This window comes from Strongylocentrotus purpuratus, unplaced genomic scaffold, assembly GCF_000002235.5.
Source record: "Strongylocentrotus purpuratus isolate Spur 01 unplaced genomic scaffold, Spur_5.0 spur5_scaffold_21, whole genome shotgun sequence".
Taxonomy (NCBI): Eukaryota; Metazoa; Echinodermata; class Echinoidea; order Camarodonta; family Strongylocentrotidae; genus Strongylocentrotus; species Strongylocentrotus purpuratus.
In genome coordinates, this window is record NW_022145607.1 from 37102049 (window position 1) to 37129933 (window position 27885).

Below are 27885 nucleotides of genomic sequence, written 5' to 3' on the forward strand. Positions count from 1 at the left end.
ATCTTCCATTAGATTTGAATCCCTTTAGACTAAATCACTGAGTGAAATAATCAGTCAGGAACGCCACAAGTACTATTGAGCATCCAATAATTCCAAAAGTTAACATCATAAACATACAGTATTCACCGTTCAGTACTCGGGAAAGCTTATATGTGCAAAAATCACAGTCCCTCAGGGATCTTATATAGGACCTTGTTTATTTAGCAATTGCACATGAAGGGGCAATACACGTTCACAAAATTGTGTTTTCCATAGGAATTGGGAGCATTTTGGGATGGGATGGAGTCACTTCCTACACATGGTTTGCACCAATTTATAGCTTATGTGTGCGAAAATCACACATTTCAGTCCCTCAGGGATCTTGTATAGGACCTTATTTATTTATCAATTGCACATGGAACACATTCCAAAACTGTGTATTCCATAGGAATTGGGAGCACTTCCTACACATGGTTTGCACCGATTTAACTTGGACAGCTGGACGACTGTGTGCCCATCTTTTGCCATGGCGATTTATAGAGGAGAGGTGCGAGCGTAAATACAGAGAGGAATCAGAGAATTTTGAACTATAAAGGGCAGAGCAGCGTGTAATCAATAGGAAAGTGAGCAAACATTGGCTGTGATGGACAGCTCTCCAGAGTCAATGTGGGTTGATGGGGTTTGGTCAGAGCGAGCACTTTCCACTCTTCCTGCGTTCTACAAACATGCCAACGCTAAGTAGACATTGACAGTTTGTTTCTACTATATAAGCCTTCAAACTAAGCTCTGATGTTGCAGAGAAAGACTATGCTTTGCAAGATGTGGGGGGGGGGGGGGGGGGGAGTCCTTTCCAAAAGCCAATGGTCAATACAGAATTGACAGAGGCAAGACAGATAATGACCTCTAGTGCAGTGAACTAATCGAACATGGTGGTATTTGTTGTCACATAATTTAGCACTCTCTTCGCTCTCAACAAATGATTTAAATTTGTAGGAGAGGGAATAGATGTAAATGCAACTGATGTGGAAATAACAAACAACACTCCACCATTCCTTCAAAAACTTGTTATGTAACGTCATATCACAGATCTTGAATCAATCTTTTGCCATAACAGATTCAACAGACAACTGAACTAAATTAACTTGGTTTCTCTTTTTCACCTATCCACAAACCCTTTTCTCCACCCTCACCATCAATCAAGGATCCACAATTATGACTTAGCAGGAAGCCTCTGCTGTAATAACAGTCTCAAGTGCTACAATTAACAGAGCTTAACAGTCACCTTTACAGTATATTATGTTTTGCTTCTCCCTCCAGCACTCTCTCTTGATGTACTACAAGTGTATACCATCACCAGCACATTTAGACAATCTCGCACACCATCTTTGGAATATTGAATATACATGTAGCTTGAATTGAAATGGCCATGAGAATCAAATCCACTCAAAGCGATGCCTACGCTGCCTCTGTGCGTGCTCCCGAGATAGGATGAGGCATCCATCAAGGATACTTTGGGCGGGAGGTGAATATTCATTGTTTAGGCAACCTGTCACATAGCATTGCTGTCAATTGTCACCACCATATGTCATAGGCGACATCCGATATCAGTTCATAACCATTGAAACAGGTGTGCTCAGAGATGAGACAGACAGAGAGAGTATCAGAGAGAGAGAGAGAGAGAGAGAGGGGTGGGGGAGAGGGGTACAAAGCAATCACAGTAATTGATGGAAGCAGAAAAATGGAATGAAAATAGGGGAGCGAGAGATAGAGAGAGAGGGCGAGGGAAGACGGGAGAAAATGAATAGATGTTTCACAAATCACATACCCTTTGTCTCTCAAAATCAATTCCTTATATGCAGGAGTGCCATATTGCTTGAATACAATAAAGTCATCAATGTTTGTTCACAAACGGACAGCCAGGTCTTAGTATTATACTCAGATCAGAATTATATACAAAAACCAAAACTACATACATGCAGAAATAATATGGAAGCATTATATTGTTCTACATCGACCACTCCAACTCTTCTTATGTTCAGAAATAGTCTTGTACAATGTACAAATTATCTGGCATATAAAATAAAGCTCTATTACCCTCAAGTGTTTTTGTGCTCTTTTTAAGATTTGATATTTTGGCAAATGAACACATCAAATAACTAAAATTGCATAATGAATACAGCACTTATTGAAATTTTTGAAACATTCTGTTTCTCTACTAATACAATGAATACATCTTTTTACAAATACAAGATCGGTAAGTACATATGCCTTGGTTTATATGTAATGAACTAAGAAAGAAAGAAAAAACCCATTGCAATAGCAGCCATTTCAGTCATGCCATCACAGTGAATATGATTTTCAGTATTCAGTTTGCATTGCATGCTGAACATGATGAAAGTTCATGTACAAATCTCAGTGGCGTGTTCATAATAATGCTCCCCTTAATCAACTGCACATGTGACAATATCTCTGGAGCTATTGCTGTAGTACATTCATCAATGGCTTGAGTTCTACAGAAATATTAAAGGGATCATTTAACAGTGTTAAATCTGAGATACACGGCCCTACGTGTTATCAGTGTCTGTGATATGATGTAATATTGAAGCTCTAAAAAAATTGCGCTTCAAAATGATCAAGAAGTGCCTCAAAAAAGTAAAAATCTTGGAGTGACCGGTTTTACCATACTCGTTTTCCCCAATAGACTGTAGTGTTATGAAAACCGTCAGGCGAACGTTTTTCAAAATTTGTAATTCCAATCATAAATATCTTGATAATCAGACAGGCGATCGGCTTGTAAAAGTCATGGGGTTCCTGACTGACCTAAAGTTTTATAATTATCATTGCATCATGAGCTAAATCCAGAATATGTTTTCAGAATCTGAGACAAAGTTACCGGATCCCTTTAATGGCATTTTAAAACCTGCTTCACTGATGTTTAATCTTAATCACGTTTTCCTCTGATGTGATGGAAGATCCCTGTATGGACAGCGACATGAAACATTTTGCAGTCCATGTGATGTGAGAATTTGAAGTCTGAAAAATTGTGAATTACTCTGCCAAATGATTCCCCAAGCCCCACGAGCTCCTCGAGTCCTTCTCACCATCCATCAATCTTTGTTGAATCTTAAAGATTTTCCAGGGCCCCGTCTTACGAAGAGTTGATATCAATGGCAACTGATTTGCGATTGATATCAATCGCAACTATGTACATAACAGATGGGAGACTGCAAACTTGCGGCTGATTGGAGGACTTGCAATTGATTTGGATCAATCGTAACTCTTTGTAAGATGGTGTAAATTACTCTGCGAAACCCACTGAGATCTCTATCTTCTGATCTTTCAATCTTCCACTATCAAGACATCTCAATCGCAAATCATTCCACAACAGCAAGAGCAAAGCCACATATATTTTTCTTCATAGCTTACAACTTATTCCAGTCCTGCTGTAAAGTACACTGCACAAGCCCAGGATTTTCTCCTTCCTTTCATTTAATCTTCCAATGCCAAATTCATCAAGGTGCAAATTACTCTGCAAAACCCACCGAGATTTCTCTCTTCCGATCTCTCGACATTTTCACAATGTCAAATCTAATGAACTGCATATCATTCTGCGTCAGCAAACCCAGATATAATCTGTTGAGAGCCAGAAGGGCGTTAACTCTCTATTAAAGTAAATGAGTGAACACCCTTCTGGCTACAAAAAAGGCCTGGCTACAAAAAAGGCCTGTCTTCATCAGCTCGAGATTGCAACTAGCGGGATATTTGGTCGAGATAATCATCCCAAGATATCTTGGGCTAGTTTGCAAAATTTCCTGATATTTGTCTGGTGCTTCTTCACCAGCCCAAGACTTGCACTACGCGCGAACGCTGAGCAAGCTCGATTTTCAAGTTTCGAGGGTCGATTCTGGAGCTGATAAAGACATAATTTGTAACTTCGGGATTCCGAAGGATGGCTGGCTGGGTCTGAATTATATTTCCCAAATCAGAAATAGCGGGCTATTTGGCAATCTTGAGCTGATGAAGACTTACCTACAGACAATATATTCTTTCGGCATATCTCCCAATCTTATATGCCAAGTCTTCTGAACTAGTGGCTCAGCAAAACCCCCAAGAGATACCAGCATCCTCACACATCCATCTCTAAATCTTTCTATTTTGAGTCTTTCAAATTACTCTGACAGAAGAGTGGATGAAGCAGGACATCCGTCTTACTCATTTCAAGTTTTCAAAATTGAAAACTACAACCAAATATCTCGCAATCAATCATGCCCTTTTCCATCTTTCACTTTTGCTTGACGTTTACTTTGAGTCTTCTTCATATTCTTGAGTTCTATTCCAAAAGTTGTCAAGAAATCTTTCTGCAATTGTGGTTAATACAACGTATGCAGGAGTTTATCATATTGATGCACATCTGCAAAAGCACTGCATATTTCTTTTTCTTATGATGAAGTACCTATATTTGCCTAGCAGTTAGCGGGGTAGTGATCATTACATTAATTTGCTGCCTTTTACACATACTTCAATAATACAATGTGAAGTTGCATGCTGAATTCTTTCCATGAAGCTCTTCACTTCAGGAAACATTCTTATTAATTGGCCATTTTCGTAATGTAACCAAATTTAACGCATACTTCTTTGAGAAGTGCCTCAATTTTTTTTTTATTTCATTCAACTATTTTGAATAAAAATATATCAATAGGCAGAATGCAAATTGCTTACATTAATTCTTGCTAGGACGGACAAACATCATGGTTTCCCCTACCTATCAACTAGATGCAATTTGAATTCTGACTATTGAAATAAATTATTTATGACAGGTGAATGACATCATTCATGTTGAGGCACTTGACAAGGATGTATGCATTAAACTTGGTTACATTACGAAAATGGCTTATTAAATGCTGGGTCTCCCTTCCTCTGTGACAACTCATTCCTATGGTGTGACCAAGACAAACATCATATCATCTTGAATTTCTATTCAATACTTCCTCTCAGGCTTTCTCCACAGCCACCCATGTCTCAGCCTCATTCACACTCTCAATTAACCCTTTGCCTATGGGAACCTGGTGGTTCCTGTACTAAACCTATGGGAATGACCAAATTCAGTGGTAAATGGGTTAACCATGCCCATTGCGCAAGAAAATTATCCACAAGAGAGTTACCTTTCGGAAGATGGAGTGAGGAGGATTTCATGAGAATATTTCAGTTGAATTTCTAAAGATTTCTCACAAAATAAAGCAAAGATTGATAGAATACTCCATCATTAACCACTGTTCCTTTGTAAATTAAAACTGGGGCCATGCAGTATGAGATCATGTGTTTTCAACACACCAAAACACATTTGATTTCTTGTATGTGATTCAACCCTTTCCTCATGCAAATAAAAAAAGATTGCTTTTAAATCTGTCTATTTTCAGAGAAGCATGGGTACCAAAGAACTGCATTTGTTATGGAGAATGATGATTAGGCCAATGCAGAATGATGATGGTTAAGCCAATACTGAATCTACCGGACGCAAACAGACCTTTGATGTTTCTACCCCCTGTGACATGCACAGCTCTTTTCATTCTTGCACTACTTCCTCCACCCCATGCAGTCCCCGCATCAAAGAGATTTAAACCAGGCCGACGAGTGTGGTCTTTGGTAATCGCACCTACCGCTGAGGCCGAGTGTCTCATTAGGTATGTCTTCATCAGCTCGAGATTGCCAAACATCCAGCTATTTGAACTATCCCGATCGCAAACTATCCAGTTAATTTGTGTCTTCATCAGACCGAAGTAGCAATTAGCGGGATATTTGGTTGGGATTATCATCCCAAGATATCTTGGAATAGTTTACAAAATATCCAGCTATTTGTCCTATGCGTCTTCACCAGACCGAAGACTCGCTCTATGCGCCAACGCTGAGCAAAATATCTCGAGCTAATTTCTCAAGGTCAAGTTTCAAGTTCTAATCTCGAGCTAATGAAGACACGATTTGTAACTTCAAGATTATTTCCTAAATCAGAAATAGCGGGTTATTTGGCACTCTCGAGATGATGAAGACAGGCCTATTGTAAGTTTGTAACAATCAGCTTTCATCTCCACTAAGGGAAATTTATATTCATTCTGAGCAGTAATGAAGCTCATAAACCTGCACTCTAAAACTCTATTCACGTCGAAGTCCCTCACTTTCATCACACAGCAGCATGGACCATGCCACTACTCCCAAACTTACATGGTCTTCTTTCGATGTTTACAAATTTAAGTACCCAGAGATACATCACCAAAAACCAAGATTCCTTGTTTACTGTACATCCACGTATATATGCAGTGGTTCAGTATTATTCTTTACGAAAATACTAGCCTTCCATTGATGTCTGCCTTAAGTGATGGACAATTCTTAAAGCAAAGTAAATACTGAATACATCGTGTTTCAACCTCTTTATCATATCATATATGGTTATAAATAACAGTTGGATAGCATAAAACTAGGTGATGTACAGATGTAATTTGCCAGATACATTTCAAATACAAGCTACTTCAGCAAAGCAATGAGGATGACGTATTGTAATAGGTACATGGTTGAAAAGGGACCGGTACCCCACAAAATGAACATACACATGTCAAATACATGTCAGCATCGAATGTTGCTGCAGTCTTACACCTCACCATGTTCTAAAACGAAGGTCTACTACATGTATGTTGACAATGGGAAAACATTATTAGTTGATGGTTAAATACCGGTACAGTAAAAACAAGTATGTATGGACGTCAGCATGAGGTAATTAATTTTTGAGGTTATTTTTCATGACTCTAAATCACATACCCAGAAAAACCCTTCTTGATCTACTGACCGCAAAAAGGGCATTCACTCAAATCATATGCCTTTCTGGCTTTTAGGAGAGTCAGCTGATGATGGCTTTATCATTATCATCAACGGCTTCTCCTTCGTACAGATATCTAAAGAAAAAATAAAGCCTGCATTATCAAATAACCAATTGCTTCAATCACAAATGAGTATTCATAACAGACACGTCAGGTTTACCTTGTGCAGGCAACTACAGTAAGTGCAGCACATGTACTTTCATAATTCATTGAGCACAAATATGTGAACTGACTGACATATATATTTCATATTAATTACAAATAGCATATAGGTCAATGGCCGTCAATGATGGAAAACACGATGGGAGACGGTTCAAGAAACCCCAATCGTTGACCACTCAGAATCGTAGGTTCATACCACTATATCATCTGGAGCCAGAAGAGTGTTAACTCATGCTTTGCTACAGCGTGAACTCCAAAAGGATAACATATGCCGTCTCTCTCTTTGCATTCACCAAAGGTCACTACGAAGAAAAATTCAGGGTTTAATTTCGAGTCGTTCTGAGGACTCCATTTACGATGGCTCAAATCTCATGGACACCTTCAATGGCACGAATCCAACAGAAGAGCCTCCACGCACAGATTGGGTCAAGCTGGCTGAACCCCTTAAGCCCAGGGGCTGATCCAAAGCTCTTACGCTCATGGCACGCACTGGCCAACAGAGCAGGTGGCACAAGGGTTGTATGACTTTCAACTTTCAACTTTCAACTTCTTGAGACAAGAACTGGACTTCTTGAAGAGCTGAACAGTTTCCTTCCACACGCATCTAAATTTAGCTCAAGTTACACATTGGGGACTAGATACATGTAATTTCATTGGTTTTCAAATAAATATGAATTTCCAGTAACAATGTCATCATTGCCAAACTATGTTTCCATGGGTTATACTATCTGAGGATAGTATACGAAAGTATCTTTAGATATCATTTATATTGTATGATCTAATCAATATTCTATAGCCCTTTGGTCCTTCCGAAATAAAAAAAATAACCTTGAAATTACATTACACACCACACCGTTACACCTAGGTTTACAATTACTGCTGCCACTAATAATAATGTTTTACAGAATGTGGAATTGATTGCTTAGTATGTACTGTACGTTTCATACACCCTAAGGAATTAAGTTCAATAATATGGTCCGTGTATGAAGGGGAATATAACATTTGGGGTGCCTCTCGGTACGTGCAACAAAATCTATAATGATATCATCCTTTCTCGAATTCAATATTCCCCACGTCCGATCCACGACTATCCTCCCTTTGGCCGCCACTAGATATCACGCTGTCTCCTCAAGTCATTATGCTTGTAGTTCATACCTACTGTAGGCAATATCCATTGGTAGCGTCCCTTGTTTCTCAGGTACACGTTGAGCGAACAATCGTGTCAAAGTTATTCTCCTTCAGGTGGCTCCATACTTACAATATACCTCTGAAGGAGCTCCTGGCTTGCTCTCTTTCCATTTAGCCAAAGGGACAATAATCTGGATAAAAAACAAAGAAGAAAGAAAGAGGGAGAAAGAGAAAAGAAATTGATTAATATAATGATCCCAGCACCAGCAAACAATGTGCATTTGAAAATAAAGGTGCTCAATAAATATTAAAGAAATTGTCAGTAGGAAATGTTTCCTTCAGTTTCTTTCAGTTTCCTTCAGCCCCCAGGGAGTATTTAAAAACCAAGTTAAGCATAGGTAATAGGATATTTTTAAATGTCATTATTGAATAAAGGACAGATAAAGATGTATTGATAAACACTTGAAATTTTCTTCATACATGTAAGTTAAATGCGAAGTAGGGAGATGCATTTTATAACTATAGTACAATTTTTTTTTTTTTTTTTTAAATCTCTTCAAAAGAAAGGGTAATACAATAAAAATAAAAAAAGAAGAGAAAGATAAAACACTATAATTAATTTACAGAGCTCTGCAATTGCTTTGTTGCTATGGCAACATGAATTATATGGCATTAAACAGCTGTTCTTACACATAATCAAATAAACTTTCACTTTGTTAAAATGAGTGGAATCCCTTTCATTTCAAGAAACACAAAAAAACAGGATCATATCAAAGCCGGAAATTCATCAGCAGACAAAAATAATTGTGAATCAATCAACGGCTGGAAATGGATCTCTTGAAAGAGAGAATCTTTTCAAGATAATAACGGAAGGAAAGGAGAAAAGCAAATGGGGAGAACAGAATGATGTACATGTAAATGTACGTACAATAAAACAGATAGCAAAAAAGGAAAGAAGCAAATTAGAACACAAGAGAGGAACGGTAAAGAGGCAATAAAACGAAGATGAAAAGTAGGCCGTGTAAGAGAGAGGAGAGAAGGGTGAGAATACGTCTAGACAAAACAAAATCTGAATGAAGAAACTAATGAGAATAGATTCAATTGGACGAGATTTAGCCACAAATTCATCATGAAACACAGTCTCAATAGCACTAGTAAAGGGACTGAATATTGGCTGCAGTAGAATCTAAAATGGAAATGGCTGTTCAGGAGAGGCCTAAGTAAGGAACTCTGTCTAGGAATGCTTCTCAGAACCAATCTAGATGAAGAATGATCATGTTTCCCGTACAAATTGATTAAATTAGGGAATGAAATTACCCGCCATAGGGGAGGAAACAGCACTACTAATAAATGTTCAGCAGCTATCCAATGCACTGAATCATGATCATTGCGCTCAACCAGTGCACTGTACACTGTTGGAATTTCAAACAATTGACCCTTCATTTTGGATTATAGTATACACAGCCCAGTTTACATACATGTATATATGGATGGAAAATGCAAGTCAACTCCCTATCCTAAAAGCGATACACTTTTGATAATCTCGTAGCAATACACTTATTTTCATGGCGAGACATTTCTATAAGGGTCTTGTCCAAATTCAGTACCTGGGCCATGCATCATGTTGACAGGGGCTGTATCGGAGGAAAGATGGCTGAAAATAAAAATGCACACTCTTGGAAAGAACAGCTACAAACTGAGCATGTATCATGCACAACAGGCATTACTTTTTTACTTGAATTACAAAACTAGTTTACTGATGTATTGTTATTTTACATGTTTATGTGGATGTAGGAGTAAATTATTCCCACCTTACACTCCTACAGTGAAATAGGGTAAAGGGGGACTGGATCAAACTATAGCTGAGAGGTACAAAAATGACACACACAAATGATAAATACATGAAGTAAATGTAGCTGTGCCACTTATTCACTAGTGTTGAAGCACATTCAATATCCTCCGCCCCCCCCTCCCCCCCCCCTCCCCCTCCCCAGAGCCATATCAATCCAAGGGGTGCCAAATTACAGGAGTAATATCTGACACTTCTAAACACTTCTCTTGTCTTCTTATATTATACATGCGTAATTGCATAAATGCAATCGACCAACATTAAAGGACTTTGTAACATTGTTCAGATGAGGGAAAGGTAGTGACTGCAATGCTAGATGTGCAATTAAAGATAATCTGAAAGTTTGAATGAAAACGGACCATCATTAACGATAACAATTGGGAAAGCTGATCTGATCGATTCCTTAATTCTCCCAACTATATTATTAATAATTACACTTTTTAGGTGAATGTAAATCGTCACAAAGCAATTAATTTGCTCTATATACCATTCCAGACCTCAAAGTGTAAACAAAAAAAATTAAAGCCAATTTTATGTCATATTTTCATGGAAAAACGGTTGGGAAAATTCAAAAATGGTTTGGAGAATTTACTGTTAATCACTGTTAGAGAGTGTGATCAGTGACTCCTTCAAAGAAAACCATGAATATCTTTGTGGTTTAAAAATTTATAAAGGATATTTTGCATTTTAGAGGGTTCGTACAGTAGAATTAATATGATAAGTAACATTTCATACACAAATTACTCAGTTTTTTCATAAACCTCCAACAATGTTAGTGAGTCACTTTAAAGAAGAGCCTAGACTATTTCCCAAACAACAAAGTAGCACGAAATTCGTTTCAGGCTGCCATCCAAGCAAAAAGCAACTGCACGATGTCTTCACGAAGGAGTGCATGATTGCGCTCCGCCAAGAACCGCGATGTCGGTGGGGCTATAAAAATAATTGGGTTTCTATTTTTGATGAGACAATTCATGCATTTTTTAACAAAGAGGGCTATAAATGAATGAAGCCGTCCCTCATGGGACTGTGAAATAAAAGGAGACAAAATGCTTGGTAGGTGAGGAGATCTGCCCTTCTTTCCTTCGTCTCTTGTTGGTGTGGCGAAGGAAAGAGGATACGTTGTGCTCAATTTTTGATGCGATGCATGAGGCCTGTTTTCATCAGCTCGAGATTGCCAAACATCCCAATATTTGAACTATCTCGATCGCAATTTATCCAGTTAATTTGCGTCCTTATCAGCCCGAAGTTGCAATTAGCAGGATATTTGGTTGAGACAATCATCCCAAGATATCTTGGGCTAGTTTTCACCAGCCCAAAGACTCGCACTATGTGCGAACGCTGAGCAAAACATCTCAAGCTAATTCCTCGAGCTCCAGTTTTAAGTTGATAGGTCAAGTCTCGAGCTGATGATGATGATGACGTGATTTGTAACTTTGGGATTATTTCCCAAACCAGAAATAGCGGGCTATTTTGCAATCTCGAGCTGATGAAGACAGGCCTTTTGATGCGATGGAGAAGCTGAGAAGAAGATACACTCCAATGGGGACGCCTAGAGCTACATGAAATTTTAACGCTCTTGCGTCATAACATTAATCAGAGAGGAACATGGGAATCGACAGGTCAAACTCTGGCATGACAAAAGGACGGGATAAGAAATGGGAAATTGAAATATCTCTCAAACATAAGAAGTATCACCGTTACTTCATATGGAGTTGAAAACTATGTCATAAGATTATGCAAATGACATGTTTAAAGGAATCAGCAATTGTTAAAAACCTAGTATTTTGCTATAAAGAGGATGAAAGTGTCATTTGAATAGGGACAATCAATGACTATGATAATCCATTGCATCGACTGGCAGTTTTCTCCCGAATCAAATACTACCTTACTCGAATATACAGTGAATGATGGGTCTTTTTGTTATGCATTTGAGTTGATTATCTTGACTTAGACCCCGTTCTCACTCACTTTGAAAGTGGTCTTAGTTAGACCGCTCCAGAGGAACGGGTCTTGAGGAACGGTTTGCGAGCGTACACACTCCGAGCAGTTTTTAATGGCTCAAACCGCTCCACGAGTCAAAGTGGTCTTGTTGCTATGGCAGCTCAGGTCAGCAGATCAATTTTTCGCGTGGAATACAAACCGTATGTACCGTACTACATGTTTCGCACCGAAGGTCACTAGCTCACTTCCGTTCAAAGTACGCTTTCCGTTCACATTGCACGTTAGAGCGCTCCAAACCACTCTTAATAAGACCCACTCCTCAAGACCACCTCGGAAGGTGGTCTTCTGGAGTGGTCCAGAAGTCCACTTCCTGGACCACTTTGACCGTTCTCACTCACCTAAGAACCGCTCCTGAGGAACGGGTCTTAGTTAGAGCGCTCCAACGAAGTGATTGAGAACGGGGTCTATGACGGTATGACCAAACATGTTGATGTGCCTCACATAAATTCATTTGATCAGGGATCATTGCTTGCTCTGTATCTTTGAGACACGTTCAGTTAAGTAATGCAAATTATAATTATTGTAATTGTCAAACAAAACAAAAAGTATAAAAATATAAAATGCCTTCTGTATAATCTAATGCTTACAAATCTGACACCCCAAAACACTGCGACTGCGATTCTTTGGCCACATCAACAGGATGAGACCATCACGATACCCAAAGATACTCCTAACTTCAAATATTCATGGTGATAGACCCCAGGGCAGACCAGCCAAGAAATGGCTTGATTGTGTAAAGGCTGATTGTGCTAATAGATGTCTGGGATGCCTCACAGAAGCGACCAGAACGTCACAAGATAGGAAGATCTGGCTTGATGTCATGAAGCAGAAGCCATCACACATCTCCCAGATGGTGCGGAAGGCTTAGGTCAAGGTAGGTCAAGGTAGGTCAAGGTAGGTCAAGGTCAAATAAATGGTGACTGCACGCAACAAAGGACTTGTGCAAATTCATCAAGCTCTGTGTTGTAAGATACGGAACTGTGAAGCGTATGACACCTGAGGTCAACATTATGTTTAACGCAGCGGTTTTTGCTGCGTCATAACTGAATGAGCCTCAATTGGTCTGAAGATAAGTTTAAACGACAAGATGGAGAGAGGAAATGAGAAGAACAGTGCAAAAATAATTCTATTTTTAAGAGAAAGAGATAGTGGAGATTATGGCAATACAACAGATACAGGGAAAGACAAATAGGATGAGGTGGCAAGGTCCTTCATACATGTATTTGCTAACACAACCTGTGAAGGTGGAACAACCAGCATGCTTAATTAAACGATACCGATGACCGTCTGTTTCAGCAGCCTTAACCTTGTCTTCTGACAACTATCCATATATTCTACGCTACTTGGTATTCATTCCATTGAAGCGTCAACAAAGTATTATGGCCAGTTCAGACAGCAGGAAAACTTGTGTAAAGAAATGTTGTATGAATAATCCTTGGTCCGAAAGAGGTGTAAAGACTAGATAACATCGTATGAAGAAACGTAAAAAGGAAGTACACATGTACCTGTATTTACGGAGAGGTTGATTGACATGATAGCCGGTCGATCATCAGTGCTCACTCAAGATATGCCCTGCCCAGTTACACTGCTTTTTTTTACAATGCAACGTACAGACTAGAACGGGGCCCCTGATTTTATTACCAAGTTTTTGTTTGAAATGGTGTTCAAAAATGCATTTCTCTATACAACATGTTGTTGTTGAGTTCAGCGTTATATAAATGGCAATCAGTCTTTATTTACTATTATCACCAACTGTTTCTTTAAAGCTTTAAAGATAAACTTGAGTTCTGGTAAAAAAAGAAAATGACTTCCCACAGAATCTAACGAAACTTACACTGAATGTTCAAGATTACAAATAAATGTCATGTGCCAAACAATTTTGGAAGAAAATGTATACTGGCTGAGAAATGAGCATAGAAAGATAAGGAAATCAGGGTAGTACTAGCCCCGACACCATGTGTGTTGTCCCATATACATCCTTCTGTGTAAGCGATTGTTATTTTACCACGACTATGCCAAATTTATGATGATTTTGATGACTCCAGAACCTTGCATTACACACCATTACTTGTATGATCAACTTTTCTGATCCATTCCACATCTTTTCTTTCACAATGCAATCGCATTACCAGAACTCAAGTTTATCTTTAATTATAAATTAAAAATGTATAATTCACCTCTCTCTTTTATCATAATTTGTGTGTGTGAATGACCCTGTACAGTATATTTGTCAGGGTCTTTATCAATTTCAATATTATTATTATGATATCATGCCAGCTTACCAAATCCTGTCCTTTCTTAATTATTCCGCACCATCCTGACAAAATGTATATACATGTACATTTAGTTCTTTAGTGTTCAGGCTAGAAAAGAAGCGTTATTTTATAGCTCAACAATTCTTGTATAGTAATACAATGAATTCTGATAGTGTGAACAGAGGGTTAGATACATGTATTCCATTTACACCTCAGTGAGTCCTTTCAATTCAGGTCACTTTCAAGCTACTTAGTATAGATCTAGGTTGGGACAAGAAGCGGTTTGTCCGCCGCATCAATTCTGTCAAGGCAAGAATAAGATTATTTGCATCTCGGTAGGTGAATGTGACGGATCAATAAACAACTATCTCTGACCTCGTACGGCAAAGTCTGAGGAGGATAGTGCACTAATAAAGCCTTCGCAGCAGCAGAGAAGCGAGATGATTTAATCTTTGCTGGATGCTAGATGCTAGAAGGACATAAACTTGTTTTCTCTACTGTAAAATCCCAAACTTTTGTGTGAACAAATTAAAATTAAATATATATATATATAAACATATTTTTGAAAATCCCCCAGATCTACATAACTTTCAATTCAATTCAATTAAATTTATTTCGCAATATAAAAGTATACAGAGTAACAGTAAATTTTAACTATATTTACAAAGGTTATATGCGGGGCTTTCCATGAAGGTTGCGAAAACCTCTGAAGTCGGATTGCCCATAATAATAATAAATGAATCCAATTCAGACCCCCCCCCCTCCCCCCCAAAAAGAAGACAATTATTAACAATTCATAGAAGTCTCTACTGTTACAGTAATATTGACATTGTCTAAGAACCCTTTGGCTCACCAGAAACAACATGATCCATACATACATGTACAGTGTAAGATTAAGTTAAAGAGTTTAATCAATCCTCATCATAATTATATTCAAAAGTTGAGATAATCCCTATCAAAATCTTTATCTTCATTAACAGGCACAGTCTCATTATACTTGTAGCCTTCAAAAGTACATGTATGTTTATTGCCATTAAAAAAATGTTGCTATGAGTTACTGGTTGCCTATTCATTTGTGGCGAGGGAAATTGAAGGCAGATAATAATTACATGTATAACAATATTCTGGGATTACATAACACTTTATACATTTACAAAGTCTCTAAGTGCTTTACAAATATATTCCATCTCACAACTCTATTACGAGTACATCCTCTCCAAATTAAGTCAATTTCAATATGTCATGGCAATAAACCTAGTTTTTTTTTACCTATAATGGCTTTAAAATAACTGCTCCTACATCTGAAGCCTTGTTAAAGAGAAGGTTGAGTTCTGGGAGGAGGTGAAAATAATTTGTGAGCGTTATCATTCTTATTATGCAAGTGTGGAAGAACATCAGATAAGACATGTTCCCTGAAAAGCATGGCTCTTCAAATGCCTTCATATTCTGAATATGTCATGTAAATCGTAAAACTTGGGGGTAGGTTTTTTACGCCACGTGTTCGTGTAGTCCCATATACATCTTTCTGTGTACAGTGTTTGTAACTTTACCAAGACTTGGCCAATTTCTTATCCTTTTGATGATTCCAGAACCTTGCAATACACACAAATTCTTATATGCTAGATGATCAACCTTTTCTGGTCGATTCCACACCGTTTCTTTCACAATGCAATCGCATGACCAGAACTCAACTTCATCTTTAAGATATGAAGTGATACACAATGGCGTTTTTTATGATACATACACACTACACACGATTCACATTTTCTGTATTCATAACACAAAGCTCAATGAATACGTGCCTGATGTTTTTTGCAAAAAGCTGCCATTTATTTACACGTTTAAAAAAATGCTGATGGTTTTACTAAACAAGCCTTTAATATCTGCAATATGAATTCAAACCAAGAAATTCGGCCTATTTGGTCTCATATTTAAACAGGATGTCATAACAGAGGCACCGATCTTCTAAGAGATCTTATTCATCAAAAATAAGGCACACTACATTGAAAAAGACTTATCTGTATTCAAGCTCCATCTCTCACTCTCCTCACACAACAGCATCAAAATATGTTTTCATATTTAAGATGAAAAACACTAGCTCTTGAAAGGTTGAAGACTGAATAGACTTATAGCACAACATGTAATTCAAGTCCGCCATCCCAAGGGTTATCTAAGGAGACGTTGCTATGGCAACAAGAGGGATGTTGCCAACCAAGTCTGAATACCGGTAAGATGTTATTTTGATACAATGCTGTTCACCCGAGCAATATCAGCACAATAATAATGGAGCTTTTATGGAAATTCCAATTTTGCAAAATGGATTCAGATCCGGTAGTGAGTACTATAATGTAGGTTAATTGGGCTATCGAGCATTAGACTTATTAGTATTACACAGGTAACATGACATAAAAGATGTTTTTATTTCTTTAGAGATGCTCAAATGAACATAAAGATTGTTTATTTCATTCATATGACAGCGTATTTGGAAACCGAGTGTAATCTAATAACTTTTCAACAACAAAAATCTGCTAATATGTGACTATTTTTCTTCTTTTTCAAAAACAAAATTAATTTGAACTTTTCTGATTGTGTTGATTTTCTACTTTCTTTAAAGTAAGTTTGAAATCCACACTATAGGAAATGTGTTCACTTAAAGATGAAGTTGAGTTCTGGTCATGCGATTGCATTGTGAAAGAAACGGTGTGAAATCGACCAGAAAAGGTTGATCATCTAGCATATAAGAATTTGTGTGTATTGCAAGGTTCTGGAATCATCAAAATGATAAGAAATTTGGCCAAGTCTTAGTAAAGTTACAAACACTGTACACAGAAAGATGTATATGGGACTACACGAACACGTGGCGTAAAAAACCTACCCCGAGTTTTACGAGTTACATGACATATTTAGAATATAAAGGCATTTGAAGAGCCATGCTTTTCAGGGAACATGTCTTATCTGATGTTCTTCCACACTTGCATAATAAGAATGATAACGCTCACAAATTATTTTTCACCTCTTCCCAGAACTCAACCTTCTCTTTAAGGTTCTTTCATTGATACATTTATGAATTTTCTTACTTATCAAGCATGTTGATAAATAAGTCTAAAAAAGGTTGGGAAGCCATAATGCCATATGTATGGTGAATATATAGTATGGAATTTGTTTGTTCACTCCTCAAGGTTATGATATTGATTAATGTTGGACTGTTCTATACAACAGAATTCTTATTGACATCGACAATGGAGTTTTCCTTCACAAACCTCACTACACATTGGCATTCTTCTTCAAACTTCCAGTTATGTCTTTTAGATTTAATGCAACATTAATGAGCAATTCACTTACTTAGTACAACCATGTCAAAGTGGCATTTCTCAGTTTTATGTTGTACAGCTCTCAAACATTAAAAAAATATAAGAAGGCAGATTGGCTGTCCATCAGTTTATTACTACAGTTTGGCTGAGAGGGTGGCAAACAAAATTGATAGCTGGTCCGGAAAATAGGTATTCTATCCTAAACTTTGGTATTGTGACTCTTGTCTTTATGTACTGTACTGTACAGTATGTATGTTTCTTCTGTTTCTGTAAATATATATCTTTGTTAATTTCTGTCTTGTACTGCTATGAGTATTCAGGCAGTAGACTAGTCTTGATTTTGTTTTGTCATGCTTATGTTCAATAAATAATGTATGTGAAAAATAAAATATGTACTCTTAACAGAACAAAACCCCAATTACATGTACCCAACTACTGGTACCCATCCATTTATGAGTGAAACATTGTCATTGTAACATCAGAGTATCGCTAATCAGGAATATTCCACATAAAAACATTAACACCAGTACTACAAGCATTGCAATACCAGAATGAATTGATTGAAATATTGAGGTGCTAATACATTACACGCCTCTCTAGACAAACGCTTCCAAACCATTGTGACATCATCAAGTATTGATTGGCTGTTTTCAATATTGCATAAATGAGTGCAGTCATCCATGTTCTGCAATTGACGAAATGACGAATCAATGACAGTTTATATTGCATGATAAATTGACTTTCACAATCAATGGTATTTTGTAAACATGTTGTCACAGGTGCAACTTTCATTTCTATTGTTTCTTAGAACAATGACCTGATTGTTTTATACTTCAGGCAAACGCTTCCAAACCATTGTGACATCATCACATATTGATTGGCTGTTTTCAATATTGCATAAATGAGTGCAGTCATCCATATCTGCCAATGATAAATCAATGGCAGTTTATATTGCATGATAAATTGACTTTCACAATCAATGGTATTTTGTAAACATGTTGTCACAGATGCAACTTTCATTTCTTTTGTTTCTTAAGACAGTGACCTGATTTTTTAATACTCTATTCTATTAGATATTGCTTCTTTTTGTTTTGTCCTTCAAATTAATAAATAGACCTAGTGTTATTATAGATAATATTGACTTGAATGTGTACAGTTAACAACTAGACTATTCATTCCCCATGGAAATTTGATGTTTTTGTATTTTTCGTAACTCAAGAACGAAAGGTGGACTGATTGAATAAGGGTCTTTGTTGAATACTTTGGATGTAAGCTTTACTATGTCACATTCTTAAGAAAAGTAAATGGGGACAGATCAATTTTTCACATACTTTAAATGTGACAAAACTAGTTAAGGTTTATATGAATAATTTAGTTGTCAGGTGTTTGTGCAAATCGTGTGTTCCGTGTAGTTCCTGCATTCCCAACTTTATGATCTCTGGAAAAGATGTGAAGAAAAATATAATTTCCAACATCTCTACTAACCTATCATCCTCATGAAAAGAGGCCAAGATTAACATTTTGTTATGATCATAAAAAAGTGAAATTGAAGCCATGCAAGCACCGCAAATTATTCTATCCCAAATTTTCCGTGATTACCATCCTATTTTGCTCATAAATATTTCTTCCAGTAAAAATCAATAAATTTCTTTGAATTCCTAATGAGAGTAGGAGAAATACAAATCTGCAATTACTTTGTATCGCATTTTCTTCAAATAACTTCCCATATTTTCACATTAAGATGAGAACTGATTAATTTCTTCAAATTTAATCAAAAACAAATGGATACAAAGCAACTTTGCCACACATTCTCTTCCTATTTTCTCAAATTTTGCCAGATATTAATCATATTTTCAAACATATGAATAAAATCAATCTATTTCTTGAACTTCCAAATGGCTATGCATGTGCAGCGACTGAATCTCACATTTTCCATGATTATTCCTCATAGGAGGCCCCTTGACATGAAAGGGAACGTAATGTCTTATTTATGAGATGGGGGCCTAAGCAATATCCAATGTCACAGAGAGAGAGAGAGAGAGAGAGATAGAGAGAGAGAAAGAGAGAGAGAGAGAGAGGAAGAGAGAGAGAGAGATTGAGAGAGAGATTGAGAGAGTGAGAGAGAGAGAGAGATAGAGAGAGAGATAGAGAGAGAGAGAGATAGAGAGAGTGAGTGAGAGAGAGAGAGAGAGAGAGAGAGAGAGATGCAGACAGCTTCATCACATATATTCGTAGAAGGAGACAGGCATTTTATAGAGAGATGTGCAGGAATTTAGACTGCTTTTAGTCTTCATATTGTCTGCAGCGGAATCAGCTCTGATAGAAGTTTAAACGGGCAATGTGCGTATGTAACCAATTTTAATGCATAGTATTGCATAAGTTTTTGTGAAGTGCAATCTGATGCAATTCACAAAGACAGGCAATACAACGCATTAATTTGGATACATTAAGAAAATGGTTAGAATGTGTAACAAAGATATTTCTTCTCCCATACTACGTAATTGAACCATAACCTGTGTCATTTATAAGACTTGATATCCATTCACTCATCCAGAATAATATTTTATGAATTTAAAAGAAAGGCACATCAATTCAGCCATCTCCAACTTATTATTGAAATCAGTTTTCCTTTCAGATATCAATTCCCTTATACATTAGTTCAAACTTTAGAACTTACTGACAAATATTTTTTAACAGCTACTGCAAAAGCAAGAAGCTTTCAAACATCATTCATAGCGGCAGACAGTTGTTTTAACAGCATGTTTTGTACTTCAATTAGAGGGATGAGCACTTCACAGTAATTGAGAAAGTTTTGTGCATGTGACAGTTTCCAGTTTTATTGTAAATTTTGCATGTTCATGAGTGATAAAATTCACAAGTACATGTATGGGATGTACCCAATTCAGTGGGTGAATTTCCTATATATTCTTCCATACTACAATAAGCATGATATATGAATGTACTCATACCAAAAATAAAATTTATTAACAAAACATATTTTCAATCTGGTGTAAACAGTACCATGTACATTGTACATGTAACCAAAATAGGTAAGTGTTCTGTAAAATTGGTTAAAAGCCTGTTGCTAATCAACTAATTAGATCTTGATTGCATCATGATAACTTAAATCCACATTTAAAACAATGCTAGTTCACAGCAACCGGTTGAACTTCTAGACCAGACATTGATGATTTTACACATTGACAACATACAAACATACATTCCTCAAATATTCCTTCCCCCTCCCCGTTCAACGTGCCCCATTAATGTACGCACCATTCCCCGGGCGGCCCAATGACATTTGCAACACGTTGTCATGACAAACGTGCTGATGGGTAAACGCAACCACGAATGTATATATAGTTGAGCACACACACAGGTCCAGGGACGCCCAACATGCAACGTTCAATCTACATTCTTTGGCTAGATTCATCTCTTTGTAAATTGGAGCGTGCATTTAAGAAGGTTGAGTTAATAAACATGGAATAGATTGAAGTGTTTCAATTGCTCGGTCCTAGATTTGATTTCGAAGCCGGTTCTTACCCCCCTCATGTACGGAGTATGTAGAATCGCATCGTAACGTCTGCTGAAAGCTTCAGAAGTAATAGACTTCGATATGACAAATATAAACTCGAAAATCAGAAACATGGTGATAGCAAAGAGTATACAGCAGGCCCTATTTGCAAAATGTCATATTTCCTGCAAATTATATTATGTTACATTTTGGATATCTATTTAGCAAATTGAAATCGAAATGTATTACAAAGAAGTGAAAGTTCTCCCCCTTTTATCAAGACAAGTAAATGTTTTGACTCCTTTATCAAAATGCTCCAGCGATAAATTAGACCGGGCTTAAAGAGGGGTGCCACTAAAGTTAGTTAAAGAGCTAGCAATAAAATGAATGTTGGTGAAGAAGTGTATTGAAGTGTAAGCCCAGGAAAATACTTTTTTGTTCTTCTCGAGTGATGCACATGAAAGATGGAAAAGCTGCTGTGTCCTTTAAGGTTGACAGAGCCAAACCAATAACAAACTTGCAGGTATATTGCTTCATGTTATTACAGGGCATTCACAATATCCCTCCCCATAGTACCTCTACATTAATGAGTCTCCCATGGCGAATACATGCAAGCTTTTCTAACAATGTCTCTTCTAGTATACCCACTCTATTTCTCTCTATACCTTCCCCTTCTCTTTCTCTCCCGATCTTTCTCTCTTTCTGTCTTCCTTCATCTCTCTCTCTCTCTCTCTCTCTCTCTCTATTTTCATCTTCCTTCATCTCTCTCTTTTCATCTTCCTTCATCTCTCTCTCTCTCTCTTTTCATCTTCCTTCATCTCTCTCTCTCTCTCTCAAACTCATAGGTTTGGTTCTCTTCGCATTGCCGAACACTTCTACATCTACTGAAGATGTGTTTTGATTTACTTACATGTAAAATATTTATTCTTTTAGCTGTAGCCCCCTCCCTCCTCTCTCCTCTGTCAGTCTATTTTTCTCCCTTCCTCTCTCCTCTGTCCATCTATTTTCCTCCCTTCCTCTCTCCGCTGTCTGTCTGTCTTTTTTTCTCTCTCTCAGGCATGATTCTCTATATGCCGCCTATGACTCTCCTAATATTCACCCAAGATGTGTTGTAATACTCAGTTTTTACATTCTTGTACTATATGTAGCCCCCCCCCCCTGTCCCTTTTTTCTCTGTTCGTCTGTCTGTCCTCCTCTATTTCTTTTTCTTGTTTCTTTTCTCTCTCTCTCTCACAGGCATAATTCATTACACGCTGCCTACGACTGTTCTACATCTACCAAAGATGTGTTTTTTAAACTTACACTTTTCACATTCATACCCTCTCTCTCTCTCTCTCTCTCTCTCTCTCAATTTGTCTTTTCCTTTCTGTCTATCTGTCTCAAACTCTCTCTGCCTCTACCTCTCTGTCTTTTCACATCTTTATATATATATATATATCTGTGTTGCTCTTCACCCTCTCAGCCTCCCTCTTCCCACACCCTCTCTCTCTTTCTGTCTATCTGTCTCTAACTCTCTCTGCCTCTACCTCTCTGTCTTTTCACATCTTTATATATATATATATATCTGTGTTGCTCTTCACCCTCTCAGCCTCCCTCTTCCCACACCCTCTCTCTCTTTCTGTCTATCTGTCTCTAACTCTCTCTGCCTCTACCTCTCTGTCTTTTCACATCTTTATATATATATATATATATATATATATATCTGTGTTGCTCTTCACCCTCTCAGCCTCCCTCTTCCCACACCCTCTCTCTCTTTCTGTCTATCTGTCTCTAACTCTCTCTGCCTCTACCTCTCTGTCTTTTCACATCTTTATATATATATATATATATATATATATCTGTGTTGCTCTTCGCCCTCTCAGCCTCCCTCTTCCCACACCCTCTCTCTCTCTTTCTGTCTATCTGTCTCAAACTCTCTCTGCCTTTTCACATCTTTACATGTATATATATATCTGTGTTGCTCTTCACCCTCTCAGCCTCCCTCTTCCCACACCCTCTCTTTCTTTCTGTCTATCTGTCTCAAACTCTCTCTGCCTCTACCTCTCTGTCTTTTCACATCTTTATATATATATCTGTGTTGCTCTTCACCCTCTCAGCCTCCCTCTTCCCACACCCTCTCTCTCTCTCTCTGTCTATCTGTCTCAAACTCTCTCTGCCTCTACCTCTCTGTCTTTTCACATCTATATATCTGTGTTGCTCTTCACCCTCTCAGCCTCCCTCTTCTCACCCCTCTCTCTCTTCCTGACACACAATCTTTCTCCATCTCTATACCACCTGCTGGAATGTGCAATATGTGATGCGTAGAGGTGAGATCGATTCTCATGAAATTCGGTGATGGCCACCATCTCAAGAAAGTCCTCCGGGCATCGGCAGGTAGCAAGCGGCTTCTATTATCAACACCCAGCTCTTCACTCCTTTCTGAATAGATGAATATTTTTTTCCTCTTCTCATTTTCCCATTTAAAGGTAATTCTGATTTCTAGTAATGGAACTGTGATTTAATTGAGAAGGTAATTGAATTTTCCATGCAGTGAAGGGGATATTTGCACCTTAGAAATAGCACAAACTTACAAAAACTTATTGAAAATCCCAGGTGCAATGAATAGCACAAACACTTATACATGCATGTGGGACTAGAATTTTTATATTTAATTACTCAATTTCTGCACCTTTCATTCCTTCTTTCTCAACTTTATGAACATTTATTTATTTCATGAGTTGAATTTGCTGAGCAGGTGTTATTTTGTCTTTAGCATTTACCTTCAATGTTGTTGGATTTTGACATAAAAGACCTGTTTACGCACTTTTATGATACTTTTTGAACAAAAGCAACTATTGACAAATAAGAAGCTTGCTAGAGGCTTGCCTGTCAGAGCAATTACTAATGTATGTTAAGTGGCTTCCACCATAGAGATGCCACTATTCATAGCTGGTGAGTCGAATGGCTGGTTAACAGGGGTTCTGGAGAAAGCCATGCATATTAAAATGCATTGGTTAAAGGCCGTGTAGCTTGGCAAATACTCCTTAACGCCATCAGTTCACGCTTCGGTTTCGCGTACGTTCCACACACGTGACTGCTGCGATCCGTCGTCCGTAGTCGTATTATACCGGATTGACCCCCGAGTCAGGCCAGGGGAAAGACACGTAGCCCCGTCACTTTACACTTCCTTTAACAGGTCTATCGTCCTCACCAAATCTAATGATTAAAAGAGTTTACTTGAAACTCATAAGAGATGAAAGTGACTGGTAACCTTCACATACTTCTCATACAGTACAGCTCATGATGGATTAGAAGACTTAACCTCTCTAGACAGGTGGTTTTATTGATTCCTACCATGTGACCTTCTGTATAAGATCGACTTTATACAACATTCATCCAAAGGGCTGTTCTTGCATTAATAATCAAGCCCCCGGGCATCTCCATCCAAATACAAAAATAACTGACTCTATTGAACTTTCTACCAGACTGACCAAGGGCCAACATCATGTACAAATAAGTATCTACATGTTCATTTGGGGTATAGATCTACCATCCCAAAAGAAAGGGGGAAAGGAAATGATAAGAAGGAACACAAAAGAAACTGATGGAAAATGTTCAGATTGTACTTTGCACATACAAAAGTCTTGTACATTAATCGAGAAATGAATGTGAAAAACCAAAAACTTCCTAAAAACTCTCCATCCGGCAGGTGGAGGGCGATGAGTTGTCCAAAAAAGAAAAAAGAAACAGGTTAATAGTGTCACACTCTTCATCAGACTATATGTACAAATATATGTGCTGTAAATATCTGAGAGCATAACGAATCATTACTACCTTAGATTGTATAGCATTCGTAAATAAGTACATATTGCTGTCTCTCTCGAGGCCAAGACAGTTTAAATCCAGGAGTGGAGGAAAACAGTGTACAACCAATCTATGAACCCAGGTAACTAGATCATTTAATCCTCACCAGACCACTTGGTATTAGATTGATTGTGAGGTAATTCCTCTTTGAGCAGTCCCCCCATTAAACGCACAGGACCTGCAATAATAAGGGCGACACACAGGTAATGAACCCTTCACATTCAATCAGAGGGGCTTTAGGTGCGCCAGTAATGCAAGATGTTGCGAGGAATTGCCTGTGGCTACAAGGACGAGCGAGGGAGGCTTGTCAGTAGGCGCGTCTTCATCATCTCGAGATTGCCAAATATATAGCCCGCTATTTCTGATTTGGGAAATAATCCTGAAGTTACTAATCGCGTCCTCATCAGCTCGAGATTCGACCTTGAAACTTGAAACTTGAAACTCAACCTTGAGAAATTAGCTCGAGATATTTTGCTCAGCGTTAGCGCATATTGCGAATCTTCGGTCTGGTGAAGTCGCACCAGACAAATAGCTGGATATTTTGCCAAATAGTGGGATATTTTGCAAACTATCCCAAGATATCTTGGGATGACAATCCCGACCAAATATCCCGCTAGTTGCTACTTCGGTCTGATGGAGACGCAAAATAGCTGGATAGTTTGCGATCGGGATGCACGTAGTTCAAATAGCTGGATATTTGGCAATCTCGAGATAGTGAAGACAGGCCTATATTGTCAGAGACTTGTCTCGTCCTGCCATGGTAAGCATGTAAGCATTGCCAATTTGCCATAGAGATTTCTGCGGTCGTCTTCACAGGTCTGTTTACGTATTCAAGGTTGCATGTGAGAAGATGTAGAAAATTCAAGCATGCATTTGCACTGTAGCATCCATGTACATAAGGCAGGTGTGCTACATATATTCATGAAGATTGTTCAAAATGGTGTGAACTAAATATATACGACTTGTAAATGTCAATGCAAAATTTGAAATAAACAAAAAACATTGGAGCTTTTCCTTTTTAATGGAGTACATTTCAGAGATGAATTAGAGGAGATGTGAAGGAGAAAAACAAAGGGAGAAGAAAGAGAGAGAGAGAGAGAGAGAGTAAAAGTTTGAGTAAACACAGAGACACAAGGAGGGAAGTCTGACAGAAAACATTGAATACTAATAATACAGTCAAACCTGTCTACAGCGACCGCCCAAGGGAAACACAAAAAGTGGTCTTCGTAGACAGGTGGTCTTTGTAGACAGGTTCCTTTAGTACATGTTTCAATGAGAAACCATTTTCAAAGGAAACAAAAAATGTGGTCCTTGTAGACAGGTGGTCTTTGTAGACAGGTGGTCACTAAAGCAGGTTTGACTGTAATATAATATTGGATTCTTTACAGCGCACGTATCGACCTTGCAAGATCCTCAAGGCGCTCCAACATTACCCGGCTATGCTAGGCTGCCGATTTCGACGCTCACAGCATTTAAGGAATTCCTTCCTACCGGTTCCCATTTAACACCTGGGTGGAGAGTGGCAAGTGTAGATTAATTAGATTAATGTCCTGTACAATGAAGTACAGGAAAAGTTCGGTAACAACAAAGAAGTGTATGAGCTGAAGAAAACAATTCAGAAGGAGTCGAGAAAGGTTAACAAATGTTATGGGACAATCAAGAATCAAAACAGTGATATAAGACTGAAGTCGAAGGGCAAGTTTAGAAACATAAGTAGAATGAAGGTACATACAGGTATGTACATGTATAATACACACAAAGACTCAGTAAACAAGATGTAGTAACAAGATTTAATAGATACATGTACATGTGAAGAAGGGGTACAAACACTTACAAAGTGGTAGGAGAGGCCCTTACTGTACTGGTACTGACAGAGACATACTGCAACATACTCCTAAAAATCAATTTACAAAAAAGAACTTAAAGTCTTGAACCATACACATGTTCATACACTGTAGTTGGTTCATATCTAAAGAAGATAGGGTGGAATATATCCCACATTGTATGCATGCGATTGGGGGTCGGTTTGTGAAACCTGACTAAGCACTAAGAAAGCATGTGTATGCTTGCAAGTAACCAGGGGAACAACGGCTTTGAGTCCTCTCCCAGGGCCTTGGTAACAAGGATTAATACCTTACCAAAAGGGCACTATAGTGCATTGACCTGGTTTGAGCCCAGGACTTCTCGATTATGAGACAATTGCACGCACCATCCATTTACTACACCTGGGTGGAGAGTGGCAAATGTAGATTAATGTCTTGCCAAAGGACATCAATGCTGCTATGGGACTTGAACCTCAAACCATTTGTTCCACAGTCTGGTGACGTATCCAATAGACCATGGCACCTCTACAGGGACCACGACACTTTTACAAAAATGGTGTTCCTTTTTTTTCTCTGAGATGCGAATAACTTCCAGTCTATTGCATTTGCTTAGTTGATGATTCATTCAAATTTCATTAAAAATAGTGCAACACAGCACTAGCATTCTTGTGTCTCTATTGTCATGCATTTATAAACTAGTCGTCCCAAGGCCTTTACATGAGCCTGCATGCATTAAAGTTCATTAAAACCTGAACAGGCACTGTGTCTATAGCATTACAAAGCCAGTCAGGATGAAATATGACTAAACCTGTGAACAAGGGGGTCTGTCTGTGTGTGTGTGTGTGTATAAAGATGTCTTTGCGTACCATGCCTCACTTATGGAAACTTATACGATGGATCTGTTTTTGCTTTTAATTGTTTTCAATTGTGGCGCTGTCAAGTTTTTAAGGAGAAATTTAACCCTAGTCCCTTTAATAGAAAGAGGGGCATGGAGGAGGGAGGAGGGGGAGGAGGGGGAGGAGGGGGAGAAGGGGGAGAAGGGGGGGGGGGGGGGGCGGGGCGGGGCGGTGGCGCTGCATAACATCAATACTGCAGCTGGAAGTAGGGCAATCATTTTAAAAATACAGCTGCGTCTTATACACAGAGATATACAG

The 27885-nt window shown here is 38.1% G+C and overlaps 1 protein-coding gene across 1 annotated transcript in view; it reads right to left on the minus strand.

The window, feature by feature from the left end:
• Positions 1 to 6256: 6256 nt before the first annotated feature.
• LOC100890978 (trophoblast glycoprotein) overlaps positions 6257 to 27885 on the minus strand; it is a 38503-nt gene continuing 16874 nt past the window's right edge. Inside the window, exon 3 of the mRNA XM_030994723.1 lies at positions 6257 to 8326. The gene's annotated coding sequence lies outside the window, so the exon portion shown is untranslated. The remainder of the gene's footprint in view (positions 8327 to 27885) is intronic.